Genomic DNA, 15,109 nt, shown 5'->3' on the forward strand with positions numbered 1-15,109 from the left:
GCGAAGTGAGCAGAGGTCGAGGCCAGAAGGAAGAAAGAAGCAGTAGAAACGGGCGTCGACCGTGGGCATCCGCCCCTGTGTTAGCGGAGTTGAAGATTGCTGGAGAAGCTGTCAATAGCGGGGCCTGGTTCCTGTCGACGGTGCTTCCGCTAATTGGGCTGGTGGCAGGTAGTACACTGATCCTTCCTGGGCTGCGGCGGTCGTGAACTCGAGCGGGTGGCTTGCAACGGGGCCGAGCAGCGTTGTCAGGAAGAGGAGAGAGGGTGGAGCACACAGGGCGCGGCCGGTGCTACGAAGCCGGGCTGCATATAGACCCGAGAAGAGGGAGGCAAGAGTCCCACAGGGTTGTTCCACGATGGGAAAATAATTTTTAAAAAAGAAATATTAAACGCACAGGAAACCGCGAGGAGCTGCAGGTTGCAACGGAAACCGCGGAAAGCAGCGCTAGCAACAGCGGGGAAGAAGGCAAAGCGCGGGAGGCGCCATCTTAATCAGCGGGGAAGAAGGCAAAGCGCGGGAGGCGCCATTTTGTTAAATCGGGGAAGAAGGCAAAGCGCGCGGGAGGCGCCATTTTAGATTTTCAAGATGCCGAAGACTGGCTGTATCACTGCCTTTGACAATACAATAGAGGACTGGACCACGTATGTGGAAAGAGTCGAGGTATGTTGCGAGGCAAACGAAATAGCCGATGAGAAAAAGGCATCGGTATTGCTAAACTTAATGGGTGCTAGAACGTACGGCCTATTGCGGGACCTGATTACTCCAGCCAAACCGAAGGCGAAGAGTTTTAACAAAATTGTTGCTGTCCTACAGGAACACCTAAACCCTGCACCGCTGTTGATAGCAGAAAGATTTAAATTCCACAGGAGAACTCAGCATAAAGATGAGAGCAATGCTGAGTACCTTACGGAACTACGCAAGCTATCAAAGCACTGCCAGTTCGGAGCAGGACTGGCAGATACCCTATGGGACAAATTTGTCTGTGGACTCCTGAGTGAAGGAACACAGAAGAAGTTACTCTCAGAGAAAGAGTTGACGCTAGATAAGGCTTTCAGCGTGGCAGTATCGTACGAAGCAGCAGCCAGGGGAGCTGCGGAAATTCAACAAAAGCCACAGGGATACGGCACCCACGAAATGACATGGGGATTTGCAAAATGTTATTGCTGCGGCAGAACTAACCATGACCAGAAGGACTGCTGGTCCAAGGACAAAATATGCAGGCAATGCAGGAAAATGGGACACATTGCACGAGTTTGCAGGTCTGGGAAGAAGACCAGCGACAACAAAAAGGCTACTAAGGAACCGTACAAGAAAGTACAAAAGATGACGGACAGTAGTTCCGAAGACCAGATGAGCGATAGTGAATCCGGGAACAGGAGACTAAGCTGTCTCAAACTTCACAATGTAATCGCAAAAGAGGATCACCGAACCATTTGGGTCACCCTCACGATAGCAGGGTCCCAAGTTAAAATGGAATTGGATACAGGATCAGCGCTAACCGTCATGAATCGACGAGACTACGAGCGGCTATTCTCACACATATCCTTGAGAGAGACATCCATCGTCTTGACGACGTATACGGGGCAAAAAGTATACCCCAGAGGAAAAATAAGGGTGCCTGTCGAATACAACGGCAAGAATATATGGAAATTGTATCTCTACATACTGCAAAATGGTGGGCCACCATTATTGGGACATGAATGGATCAGGAAGATAAGCTTAGATTGGCACTCCATTCATGCAATGACGGCGGACGGTAAAAAAGATGAAGACGTCACTCCTGGACGATTGTCAACAATCTTAGCTAACGCCAAAGAGGTATTTCAACAAGAACTGGGCATGCTTAAAGGCGTAACCGCCTCGATAAAAATAGAGGAGAATGCAATTCCCAAGTTTTTCAAAGCAAGACCGGTACCATATGCAATTCGCCCAGCCATCGCGGCAGAGCTGGAGATTCTGGAGAAGGCAGGCGTGTTGTCTAAGGTCGACTGGAGCGAGTGGGCGACACCCATCATTCCTGTCATGAAGAAAATGTTAAGCAATAAGTCTGAGGAGCCAAGGAAGGTTCGCATCAGTGGGGATTTCAACGTGACGGTGAACCCAGTCCTTCACACAGTACAATATCCTCTTCCAAGGATAGAAGACATCTTCGCCTCACTGTCTGGAGGGAAGCGTTTTACAAAAATTGACCTAGCACAAGCATATTTGCAGATGGAGGTTGAAGAATCCTCTAGGAAGTATCTCACGATAAACACTCACAAAGGTCTTTACCAGTATCATCGATTGGTATTCGGAGTAGCATCGGCTCCGGCGATATGGCAAAGAGCGATGGAACAAGTCCTGCAAGGGATTCTGGGGACTCAGTGTTACTTGGACGACATCCTTGTGACAGGTGAAGATGACAGTGAACACCTTAACAACCTAGAACAGGTGCTCACTAGACTACGGGAACATGGGCTATGAGCCAACCGCCCCAAGTGCAAGTTTTTTAAGAAACAGATATCGTATTGTGGCCACGTGATTGATGAAGAGGGGTTACATAAGTCCCCTGACAAAATTGAAGGGGTTGTTAAGGCCCCAGCACCTGAAAATGTGTCGCAACTGAGGTCATTCCTCGGATTGGTGAATTACTACCATAAGTTTTTGCCGAATTTGTCGACGATTCTGCACCCACTGAACGCCCTGCTACGAACGGGAGTAGCATGGAAATGGAGCAATGACTGTAAGCGGGCCTTTCAGAAGAGTAAGGACTTAATCACTTCAAGAGAAGTATTGGCTCACTACAACCCAGCACTGCCGATCAGACTGGCGTGTGATGCATCTCCCTGCGGCATTGGGGCGGTACTGTCACATAAATTCCTTGATGGTTTAGAGAGGCCGATAGCTTTTGCGTCACGCTCGTTAACTTCTGCCGAGCGTAACTACGCCCAGATTGACAGAGAGGCCCTCATCCTAGTGTGGGGGGTGAAGAAGTTCAATCACTACCTGCACGGTCAAAAATTTACTCTACTAACCGATCATCAACCTCTTGTCTCCATTTTCAACCCTCAGAAGGGCGTACCGATAATGACAGCGCAACGGCTGCAGAGGTGGTCCCTTTTCCTAGGGGCACACCAATATGACATTGAGTACAAAGGAACTAAACGGCATGGGAATGCTGATGGATTGTCGCGCCTACCGTTGCCGACGGTGGAAGAAGACCTTGCAGTGGATCCACTGGAGTTATTCCACTCGACCATAGTCGAATGTCTCCCTGTGACGAATGCAAACATAGAAAAGGAAACACGGAATGACCTGACACTATCACGGGTCTATGATTTAACGGTGAAGGGATGGCCAGCACATGGTGAACCACTGCTGCCAGCATTCTCGCCGAGAAGAGAACAGCTGTCAGTGTGCAGAGGAACCTTGATGTGTGGATCCAGAGTAGTAATTCCACCTAAGTTGACGGATAGAGTGCTCAATGAGCTTCATGAGGGTCATCTGGGTGGGGTAAAAATGAAGAACTTAGCCAGAGCATTTGTGTGGTGGCCGGGAATCGATAGAGAAATCGAAGAGATGACCAAGAGCTGTGCAGGATGCCAGAAGGTCCAAAACGCCCCACCACAAGCTCTTCTACATCCATGGGAGTGGCCCTCATCTCCATGGCAAAGGGTGCACATTGATTTTGCTGGTCCCTTCATGGACTCGATGTTTTTAATTGCGGTGGTAGCACATTCAAAGTGGCCAGAGGTAATAAAAATGTCCTCAACCACCACGGAAAAAACTATCACAGTTTTACGAACCATGTTCGCCAGGAATGGTCTGCCTGAACAGATTTGCTCTGACAATGGACCACAGTTTGTGTCTGAAGAGTTCCGGAGGTTCTTAAAGAACAATGGTGTTAAGCATTACACATCTGCCCCATATCATCCAGCCACTAATGGATTGGCCGAGAGGTTTGTTCAAACATTCAAGAAGGCTATCAAGGCAATGTGTAATGAAGATATACCCCTACAACACAAGGTGGACAACTTCTTGTTTGCCTACCGGAATGCGACACATGCGGTTACCAACCAAACTCCAGCCATGATGTTCTTCAATCGAAGACTACGATGCCGCTTGGATTTGGTTATGCCAAACGTCCGAAGAGATGTGGAGAACAGGCAGTTTCAGAATATGAATGAAAGGCCGACCAGGAGTTTTAAGATAGGTCAACCAGTTTTGGCCCGGGACTGCCGCACTGAGAAATGGCAGCCAGGAACGATTTGTACACGCCAAGGACCTCTCATGTATACCGTGGACGTTGGAGAGAGCATTGTAAGACGCCATGCTGACCAGATTCTAGAGTCACTGGAAAACGTCAACTCCACACCACGATCTGATACACCTGGCAATGAAATCAACATACCAATTGCAGCTACCGCAGAATCGGAGATATTGGAAGCAGATGAACCAAACAACGACATTGATCCCGACTCAACATTGCCAGAAGAACCTGATACCCCAAAGAGGCGTTATCCAGACAGAATCAGGAAGCCTCCTCAAAGAATGAACTTATAATTGCTTAAACTTAACCAATGTATCTAGCAACCGTAATTGTGATTGTAATTAGTTATCCTTTAGTTGTTAAATGAATGTTATGTACTGTTTATCTAAAAGGGGAGGAATTGTTGTGTATGTACCTTTAAGAGAATAACTGGTCTCAGACTGCAGTACCGGCAGTGGCCACCCCTGTATAAAAGGCGCTCGTGAGCCTCTGTAGTTTCAGTTTCCCGATTGACTTCAATCAGTAAAGACTTGTTTTGTTCAACTCCTGCTGTCCGTGTCTCAATCATACACGGACATAATAGTTTCCCTTTTTTGTCTTATCTTACCCTGTATGTACCTTGTCATCCAGGGGGCTCTAAATTTGGCAGTTCTACCCTTTTTCTTTGTGGGAATATGTTCACCCTCAACTCCATGTATCTCCCTCTTGAATGCCTCCCACTGCTCTTACACTGATTCACCTTCAAGTAACTGTTTCCAGTCCACTTTTGCTAAATCACTTCTCAACCTAGTAAAATTGGCCTTTCCCCCAATTTAGAACCCTTACTAACAACAGAAAATGCTGGAAAAACTCAGCAGGCCAGGCAACATCCGTGGAGAGAAATTAGAGTCGACGTTTCGGGTCAAAACCCTTTATCAAAACTAAAGAGGCACAGGGAATGAAATAGGTTAAGAGGCCGGGCTGGGAGAGAACAAGAGAAGAAGAGACATTAAGAGGTATTTAAAATGAGACGAGATGGTGATAGGACTAGTGGAGACAAAAGACAGCTCTAGATTAGGTGTGAAATGCGCTGGCAGAATGGGAGACAGCTGCCATGTGGGAGAGAGAAAAAAAGGAAAGTGGGGGGGAGGGAAAAACCAAAACAAAGGTGTGGATAAAAAATATAAGTAAAAATGTAAAAGGGGCCGAGGTTATGATCTGAAATTGTTGAACTCGATATTGAGTCCGGAAGGCTGTAAAGTGTCTAATCGGAAGATGAGGTGCTGTTCCTCGAGTTTACGTTGAGCTTCTGTGGAACAATGCAAGAGGCCAAGGACGATGAGGTCCGAGTGGGAATGGAGCGGTGAATTAAAATGACAGGCGACTGGAAGCTCGGGGTCCCCCTTACTCCTGTTTTTTCTTTGTCCTTATCCATAATTATGCTAAATCTAACTGAATTATGATCACTATCATAAAAATACTCTCCCACTGATACTCCTTCCACCTGCCCAGCTTCATTCCCTAAAACTAAATCCAGAATTGCACCCACCCCCCCTTGTTGGGCTTGCTACGTATTGACTAAAAAAGTTTTCCAGAATGCAATTTAGGAATTCTGTGCCCTTTATACCTTTTACATTGATTCTATCCCAGTTAATATTAGGGTAATTGAAATCCCCAATTATTGCTGCCCTATTGTTTTTTGCACTTGTCAGAAATTTGCCTACAAATTTGCTCTTCTATCTCCCTCTGACTATTTGGGGGTCTTTAATACACTCCCAGCATTGTGATTGCCCCTTTTTTGTTCTTTAGTTCAACCCATATGGCCTCATTTGATGATCCTTCTAAGATATCCTCCCTCCTCACCGCTGTAGTTGTTTCTTTAATCAATACTGCGACTCCCCTTCCTTTTTAACCCCCCTCTCTATCTCGTCTGAAAACCCTGTAACCAGGAATGTTGAGCTGCCATTCCTGCCCCTTCTTTCAGCCATGTCTCAGTAATGGCTATAATATTAATGCCCTTAATAATAAAGCACCTGAGATCGCTTCCCTTAATGATAACATTATGTGAGGTTCTCGGACTTCTCACTCTCGAGTCCGCTGCCTGGCTCTTGGTGATCGCAGAAGAACTGGTGAACTGGGAGCATACTCACTGAAATATATCAGGAAAAATCTGCAGGGCTCTGGGGAAAGAGCAGAGGGAGTGGGAACTAACTTGAAAGCTCTTTCAAAGAGCCGGCACAGGCACGGTGGGCCGAATGGCCTCCGTCCAAGCTGTATTATTCTATGATTCTTATGAAGCTACGATATCCTGAACCCTTTGAAGATTTAGCAGGAAGATAGGAAATCCCTCAATGATTAAAACACTAGGCCAATCCAGTCATTTTTTTAAAAAGTGGTGCAAAGTACTGTTGGTGACTGGATGTTGTCGTTCCTTTGGTTTGCTTTTGTTTTTTTAGAGATTATATTGCTATTTGCTTACTTTCTATGTATTGCCATGATTTATAAACCAATTCCGGCCTCTTGCGCATCCCCTATTTTCATAGCTCCACCGTTGGCGGCTGTGCCTTCAGCTGCCTGGGCTCTAAGCTCTGGAATTCCCTCCCTAAACCTCTCCGCCTCTCTAATAACATAAGAAATAGGAGCAGGAGTAGGTAGGCCGTCCGGCCCCTCGAGCCTGCTCCGCCATTCAATAAGATCATGGCTGAACTTATACCTCAACTCCACTTTCCCGCCCGATCCCCATATCCCTTGATTCCATTAGTGCCCAACAATCTATTGACCTCGCCTTCTTTAAGACGCTCCTTAAAAGCTCCCTTTTTGACCCAGCTTTTGGTCATCTGTCCTAGTAGCTCCTTATGTGGCTCGGTGTCAAATTTTTCTTTGACAATCACTCCTGCGAAGCACCTTGGGACGTTTTACTACATTAAAGGCGCTATATAAATGCAAATTGTTGTAGCTACCGATTATAGATTTCTGTCGATAATCCAGCTGCAGTTTCATGAGGCAAGATTTTCTATATTGATAAACACTTGACTTTCTAAACCTTTGTGCCTTGGATATAGTGTGGGGGAGATGCATGAAAATATGCTTTCTTTTAAAACTGTAGCTTGTGTTTATTAAAATATTTTGCATCCTTAACATAAGAGCATAAGAAATAGGCGCAGGAGTCGGCCATTCGGCCCCTCGAGCCTGCTCCGCCATTCGGCCCCTCGAGCCTGCTCCGCCATTCAATAAGATCATGGCTGATCTGATCTTGGCCTCAACTCCACTTCCCTGCCCGCTCCCCATAACCCTTGACCCCCTTACCTTTCAAAAATCTGTCTATCTCCACCTTAAATATATTCAAAGACCCAGCCTCCACAGCTCTCTGGGGTAGAGAATTCCAGATTCACGACCCTCTGAGAGAAGAAATTCCTCCTCATCCCCGTTTTAAATGGGCGACCCCTTATCCTGAAACTATGCTCCCTAGTTCTAGATTCCCCCACGAGGGGAAACATCCTCTCTGCATCTACCCTGTCGAGCCCCCTCAGTATCTTATATGTTTCAATAAGATCACCTCTCATTCTTCTAAACTCCAATGAGTATAGGCCCAAAATGTATCTCTCAAAATCAAATAAAGCAGCCAATTAAACTTATACTCAAAGGCAAACCGAACTCCTGCAATTACAGGGCCCAGCTGCTGCGGTGTCACTATCTAATAAATGCCAGATTCAAATCCACTTATCACCAGACCGCAAAATCCTTTAGTCTTAATGGACTGTTCCCAATGCCCAGCAACCAGCTATTAGGTGCTATCAAGACAAATGGCTTTGCAATTAACTATTATTAACACATGATAATGTGTTAATAATAAGGAAGGACTTGAAAGCTTTGGAGAGGGTGCAGAAGAGATTTACTCGAAGAGTTCCAGGGATGAGGGATTACAGTTACGTGGATAGACTGGAGAAGCTGGGGATGTTCTCCTGGGAGCAGAGAAGACTCAGAGGAGATTTGATAGAGGTGTTCAAAATCATAAAAGGTTTCGATGGAGTAAATAAAGAAAAACTTTATGGCTGAAGGGTCGATAAACAGAGGGCACACATTTAAGGTGATTGGCAAAAGAACCAGAGGCGACATGAGGAAAAACTTTTTTATGCAGCGAGTGATTAGAATCTGGAATGCACTGCCTGATAGGGTGGTGGAGGCACATTCAATCGTGGCTTTCAAAAAGGAATTGGATAAATACTTGAAGGAGAAAAAATTGCAGAGATATGGGGAAAGAGCGGGGGAGTGGGACTAACTGGATTGGTCTTCGAAAGAGCCGGCGCAGACTTGATGGGTTGAATGGCCTCCTTCTGTGTTGTACTGTTCTATGATTCTATCAAAAGGGCCTGTTTGCCTCTAGGAATGGATACACTGGCATAATGAAACACACCGATCCTAGGCTGTGTTACTTCTTTCATCCTGAAAGTACCATAATGAAGTCACCCCATGGGCAAAATGCTACATTTTTCCACAACCACATCCTCGCAGTCATCATCTCAATGTTTGACTTCTCCAATTATGCTCCTTGGTGACCTCCCAAGCTCTGCATTGCATAAGCTACAATTCATCCAAGACCTCACGGCCCGCTTTCAATCAATCCTACACTGGGTCACACTCATCCAGCACCTTTGCCCTCGCCCCTCAATTTATCAAATGAATTATCTTCATCGTCATTCTCAAATCTCTTCACAGCCTCACCCCATCCAATCTCTGAAGTTGCCTCCATCCCTGTGTGCCAGCTCACGACCTCCGCTCTTCTGATCCTGGCTCTTGATGTGTATCCCCTCCCTCCACGTCACCTTCCATGGCTGATCTTTTAGCCACCTTGGACTACACTCTGGGTCTCTCCCTAACCCTTTCGCACTTCCTACCTCTCTCTCCACCTAAAAAGACCTCCTCAAAACCCGTCTCTCGACAACAAACAACTAGCATTTATATAGTGCCTTTAACGTAGTAAAACGTCCCAAGGTGTTTCACAGGAGTGTTATCGAACAAAATTTGACACCGAGCCACATAAAGAGAAATTAGGGCAGATGACCAAAAGCTTGGTCAAAGAGGTAGGTTTTAAGGAGCATCTTAAAGGAGGAATGAGGGGTAGAGAGGCGAGAGGTTCAGGCAGGGAATTTGAGAGCTTAGGGCCCAGGCAGCTGAAGGCACGGCCACCAGTGGTTGAACAATTAAAATCAGGACTGCTCAAGAGGGGCAGAATTAGAGGAGCGCAGATATCTCGGGGGGTTGTGGGGCTGGAGGAGATTACAGAGATAGGGAGGGGCGAGGCCATGGAGGGATTTGAAAATAAGGATGTTCTCAACTGGAATCCTTCACACACATACACACACACACACACACATACGTGCAACCGCACTCACACACATCAGGTCCACCCACCTCGCGGGCACACACACACCACAAGCATGCACACTCACATGTTCCAGCAGAGGTCACTGATTTCAGGTTTCTCGATGATGTTGACAGTGACAACACTGAAGATAGACTGAAACTTTCAAACTGATCAGCACTGCATACACAGTGTTATAAATCTCATCATTCATCAAGAAACTACTCGTGAAATAACGCTGGACGGCCAGCTGGTGGCGCCATCCAAGGAGTATAAATACTCGGGCGTCGGCCCCAGCTTGCCAGGGACATTTTGTAAGACAAGGAACTAGTGGAGTACAACTAGACCTCCATGTTCTGAAACAAGTTGATTAAAGCCTTGCTTTATGCTCAAACCAAGTGTGTAGGAATAAGGGGTAAGCCTTTTAGGACAGAAATGAGGAGGAATGTCTTCACCCAGAGAGTGGTGAACCTGTGGAATTCTCTACCACAGAAGGCAGTAGAGGCCAATTCATTAAATATATTCAAGAAGGAGTTGGATATGTTTCTTAAGGCTAAAGGGATCAAGGAGTATGAGGAGAATGCAGGGACAGGGTACTGAACTCGGATGATCAGCCATGATCGCATTGAATGGCGGAGCAGGCTCGAGGGGCCAAATAGCCTACTCCTGTACACAGAGGAAACATCCTTTGAAATGGGAATTATATTATTGAAGATAATGCAATCTTTTTGGAATTTGACTCATTAAATGGTGCTGAATATTTGGTAACAGACCAACATTGGGTGCTAATCACTTTATGCACATTGCTGAGCTCCCATTCACAATTGTCCCACGTGACAGAATGCAAAGAAGGATTATTTGGCAATAACAACAACCACTAGTATTTATATAGCGCCTTTAATGTAGTGAAACTTCCCAAGGCGCTTCACAGGAGCGATTATCAAACAAAAATTGACACCGAGCCACATAAGGAGAAATTAGGGCAGGTGACCAAAAGCTTGGTCAAAGAGGTAGGTTTTAAGGAGCACCTTAAAGGAAGAAAGAGAGCTGGAGAGACGGGGAGGCTTAGGCAGGGAATTCCAGAGCTTAGGGCCAGGGCAACTGAAGGCACGGCTGCCAATGCTGGAGCGATTAAAATCAGGGACGCTCAAGAGGCCAGAATTGGAGGAGCTCAGAGATCTCGGAGGGTTGTGGGGCAATAGTTTCACTGCTGTGAAATATTGCCCTCGGGGACTTCAATGATTGTCAGCACTCTTTATCGTACTGTCTTTAATGCGGCCATCAAATGTAAAACCCTCGACAAAAAACCCACTGATCCTACAGTAATTTCAATAAGATTAGGCTCTTGGTGGGCACACATGAGCTCAGCAAAGGACAGTAACGCCATCCAGCAGGATCAAAGGCTTTCCCGATTACATGAAAATGGATCAATCCTGTCTTCCCATCTGGTGTCCCCCCGTGAGCAAAATGCTGAGTGCAAGCAATTAAAATGCAAAGCAAATCCAGTCTCATCCAGTTTACATTTCAGGCTCAAATGGGCCTGTTTCAAAACAGAAGAGAACGAGTTGAAGTATAGAAGATTATAGGCTGATCTGCTTTTGAGGTGTTTAAGATGATTAAAGGAGTTGATTGGGTCGATAGAGAGAAACTATTTCCTCTGGTGGGGGGAGTCCAGAACAAGGGGGCACAACCTTAAAATTAGAGCCAGGCCGTTCAGGAAGCATACACAGAAACATAGAAACATAGAAGATAGGAGCAGGAGTAGGCCATTCGGCCCCTCGAGCCTGCTCCGCCATTCAATGAGATCATGGCTGATCGTCCAAATTCAGCACCCTGTCCCTGCCTTCTCTCCATATCCCTGGATCCCTTTAGTCTTAAGAAATATATCCAACTCCTTCTTGAATATATTTAATGAATTGGCCTCTACTGCCTTCTGTGGTAGAGAATTCCACAGGTTCACCACTCTCTGGGTGAAGAAATTCCTCCTCATTTCTGTCCTAAATGGCTTACCCTTTATCCTTAGACTGTGACCCCTGGTTCTGGACTCCCCGACCATCGGGAACATCCTTCCAGCATCTAGTCTGTCCAGTCCTGTTAGAATTTTATAAGTTTCGATGAGATCCCCTCTCAATCTTCTAAACTCCAGCGAGTATAAGCCCAATCGATCCTTCACACAAAGGGTGGTAGAAATCTGGAACTCTCTCCCCCAAAAAGCTGTTGAGGCTGGGGGGTCAATTGAAAATTTCAAAACTGAGATTGATAGACTTTTGTTAGGTTAAGGGTATTAAGGGTTACGGAACCAAGGTGGGTAGGTGGAGTGATGATACAAATCAGCCATGATCTCATTGAATGGCGGAACAGGCTCAAGGGGCTGAATGGCCTCCTCCTGTACCTATGTGCCGCGAAGGTGGCGGCCTAAATTCTTCCAGCAGTAGTGAAATGGCTGGTGCACCCACTCGTTCCAAAAGGGACGTCGGGGTGGTGGGGTCAAGACCCATTTTACGAGGCAGCCTTCATTACAGTCTTACAGAACACTCAAAAATAAGTTCGCTAATTAAGGCAGACTCCAGCCAATTCAACACATTGAAAGAAATAGCATTCCATCTGGGTGGTTTCCGTTAACACCAGCAGGTTAGAGATAAGAAATAGGATGCACGGGTATATATTGATTCGGGTGAAAACTAAACAGCCATCAGTACTTGAAATGCTGCCACTGGAAACTCCCCGGAGACAGCATCACAGAGAGGAATATTTTGCCCATGGTCCTTAACAGCTAACACTGCATGACAAATATTTTAACAAAAACTATAGTCCATTTTCAACCAGAAAGCCTGGATATGTTAAAGTATATTTTAAAAGAGGAACTATTGATTAGATCACATTTTTTTTAACCACATTCACGACAAATGGAGGATTATGAAGCAGAGTTTAACCCCCTCCTCAAAAAAATAAGATCTCACTTCATGGTGCAAGGCTGCTGTGGCTTAAGGCCCCAGTCCTGAACTTAAGTGTACATCTAGGCTGACACTCCAGTGCAGCACTGAGGGAGTGCTGCATTGTTGGAACCATTGCCCTTCAGATGAAGCACTGAACCCAGGCTCCATCTGCCCCATTCTGGCGGGCGTTTTAATGAATTGAAGAGCAGGGAATTCACCCAATGCCCATGGCCAACATTCCACCCTCAACCAACACAGTCAAAAGTAAGCCCAATTAACTGCTCATTCATCGCACCCTGTGCGCTGTGCTCAAAATGCCGGCTGCATTGACTCCAGAACAACAATTACCGGACTTTCAAAGGCATGAACTGCCAAGTAGTTAACTCTTCATGAAAGGTGCAAGTCTTTTTGTCTCCCCCTAGACAAGAGGGGCTATTCTCGAGCACATGTCAACTCACAGTTCCTTTATCCAGTTCACAGTACACTTATATTTTTAAACCAGCAAATTCATTTCATAACATTTGAAGATAGTTAAAGGTTTAATTCTTTACGCTAACTTACCACAGTGCAGGGAGCAGTAGCGTAAGCGGTGGCTCACTGAAGTAGTTCCATCGACTCGGGAGGTGATTACAGTGCTCAGCACAGCAGGAGCCAGACTCAGCTTCAGTTGTAAATAGTTATTAAATGTCCCGTCAGAAAGAAAACTCTGAACTCTGTGCTGCCATAAATAGTTCATGATGCTCGGCCTCCGAAGGCTTTGGATCCTATTCTGCCACAAATAGCCCATGATGTTGGGTTGCTGGAGGCTGTGGACCCTGCCCTGCCATAAATAGTCTATGACGCTGTTTACTTCAGTGGGTGTGGCAAATAATGTTTATCATAGTTTATGTAATCTTAAAAAAAGTACAGTAACAATGCTTTGAAGGGTTTTGATAGAGTAAATAAGAAGAAACATAAGAACATATGATGTAGGAGCATGAGTAGGACATTCGGCCCCTCGAGCCTGCTCCGCCATTCAATAAGATCATGGCTGGTCTGATCTTGGCCTCAACTCCACTTCCCAGCTCGCTCCCCATAACCCTTGACTCCCTGACCTTTCAAAAATCTGCCTATCTCCACCTTCAATATATTCAATGACCCAGCCTCCACAGCTCTCTGTTTCCACTGGCAGGAAGGTCCGTAACCAGAGGACACAAATTTCAGAGAATTGGCAAACGAACCAGAGGGGGAGGTCATAGAATGATACAGCCAGAAAGAGGACATTCGGCCCATCGTGCCTGTGCCGGCTCTTTGAAAGAGCTCTCCAATTAGTCCCACACCCCCCTGCTCTTTCCCCACAGCCCTGCAAATTTTTCCCCTTTGAGTATTTGTCCAATTCCCTTTTGAAAGTTACTATTGAATCTGCTTCCACCACCATTTCAGGCAAGTGCTTCCAAATCTTAACAACTCACTGCATAAAAAAAACAATTCTCCTCGTCTCCCCTTGGGTTCTTTTGCCAATTACCTTAAATCTGTGTCCTTTGGTTCCACTGGAAACAGTTTCTCCTTATTTACTCCATCAAAACCCCCTCATAATTTTGAACGCCTCTATTAAGTCTCCCCTTAATTTCCTCTGCTCTAAGGGGAACAATCCCAGAATGGCCTCCTTCTGTGCTGTAAGATTCTATGGGGGAAAAATTCAGTTGTTTGCGCCTCCCGTTAGCGACTTAAGAGGGCGCCAATTGGGGCGCAAAGCAACTAGCGCCCGGGCGCGGCAATGTTTACGCCGCTCGCGAAATTAACGAGACATTTTGCGGCGGTGCTAAACACTACCGTCACGATCTCCTGCGCCGGCAGATCGTGACGTCAGTCGAGTGCACGACGCCCCGTTAGCGCCCCGGACCGGATATTGAGTAGCGCCCCCTGCCTTACCACCTGCCGCTAGCAACGACAGGTTGAGGGGAGCGTTTTGCTGTCAGAAAGGGACTGGGGGAGCGCTATTTAAAGGCGACCACTTCCTGCCTTTCTTTGTCGGTGACATTTTTGCCCCACGCATTCTGAGAGAGAGAGAGAGACTTCTGGAGAGATTCAACGCTGTGTGGAGGAGTTTTGAGTACTGAGCAGCACTTTGCAGGTTCATTTTGATTTGCCCTTCCTTGCTTCGCCAGCGCTCTGAGGTAGCGCCTCGCTCCTCGGCCTTTGCGCCTTAAGACAGGTGTGAAGCGCCTGATTTAGCGCGCCAATCACCTCCAGGGGCGATAAAAGCCAAGTTTGCTGTCGGAGGCGATAATTAGCGGCAGGCGCTAAACTTTGCGCCCGGCCGATAATGGCGCCCCAAACGGGGCGATAGTGAATTTTTCCCCCTATGCGTCTATGTTCAGAACTACATTTTACTTTCTCTGATAGCTGCATAATCGTCAGATCAAGCTAGAAGGAGTAGGGTGCTTAAAGTGTTAATTGTGGTCAACACCATTGTGCGAATGGGAATATTGAACCTTGAGCACTGAAGCAAGAAGACTGGAGCTATTTTGCGTTCTGGGGCTACAGACAAATGTAGAAAATTAATGAGAGAAGATGATGATTAATGAGTGGATCTTTGAGCAA

General features: G+C 46.3%; 1 protein-coding gene across 2 annotated transcripts in view; it reads right to left on the reverse strand.

Moving 5' to 3' along the window:
* Positions 1 to 13,214, reverse strand: part of ttll7 (tubulin tyrosine ligase-like family, member 7) — a 298,339-nt gene extending 285,125 nt beyond the window's left edge. For both annotated transcript variants that reach the window (XM_085983505.1, XM_085983503.1), the window contains exon 1: positions 13,088 to 13,214. The gene's annotated coding sequence lies outside the window, so the exon portion shown is untranslated. The remainder of the gene's footprint in view (positions 1 to 13,087) is intronic.
* Between the last annotated feature and the right edge of the window lie 1,895 nt (positions 13,215 to 15,109).

The sequence above is a fragment of the Somniosus microcephalus genome, chromosome 3, assembly GCF_052327205.1.
Source record: "Somniosus microcephalus isolate GS21.2 chromosome 3, FLI_Smic_1.0, whole genome shotgun sequence".
In the NCBI taxonomy this organism is placed as follows: Eukaryota; Metazoa; Chordata; class Chondrichthyes; order Squaliformes; family Somniosidae; genus Somniosus; species Somniosus microcephalus.